The following is a 480-nucleotide window of genomic DNA, read 5'->3' on the forward strand; positions in this document are numbered from 1 at the left end:
CCCTCCTTTATTCTGCTGGATATGAGAGAATTTTGGATCCATCCCTTTTTTACACCTCTAGTAATCATTGTAAAATTCCTGATCAGTCTGGAGTTGTTCATTGAGACAGACTACTCTAGCAATGGGAGTCCGGATACCAGCTCCACTAACAGTCCCTGCTCGATCAAACACGATCGAGGTCTGCATTTCCTTCCTGACACTTTTCCTGCTAGTGAAAGATGGCACCAGAAGTATCTTTATTTCCTGTCAAGAAAATAATGTCTTAAAGATAAATCATTTACACCTGACCAGAATGCCAACTCCTTCACTTAGTATTTCAAATACTAACATTGTATGGGACCTGCTAGGAAAAACTGATAAACATAGACCAGAATAGGCAGCAAACTAATGTCAGGTGTCCATGAACAAAAACAGAAATTGAAATTGGGCAAATTGGTCATTTTTGTGTTCCAAGACCAAAAAGAAACACTGTCAAACATG

This window comes from Lepisosteus platostomus, chromosome 18, assembly GCF_059453375.1.
Source record: "Lepisosteus platostomus isolate fLepPlt1 chromosome 18, fLepPlt1.hap1, whole genome shotgun sequence".
Classification (NCBI taxonomy): Eukaryota; Metazoa; Chordata; class Actinopteri; order Semionotiformes; family Lepisosteidae; genus Lepisosteus; species Lepisosteus platostomus.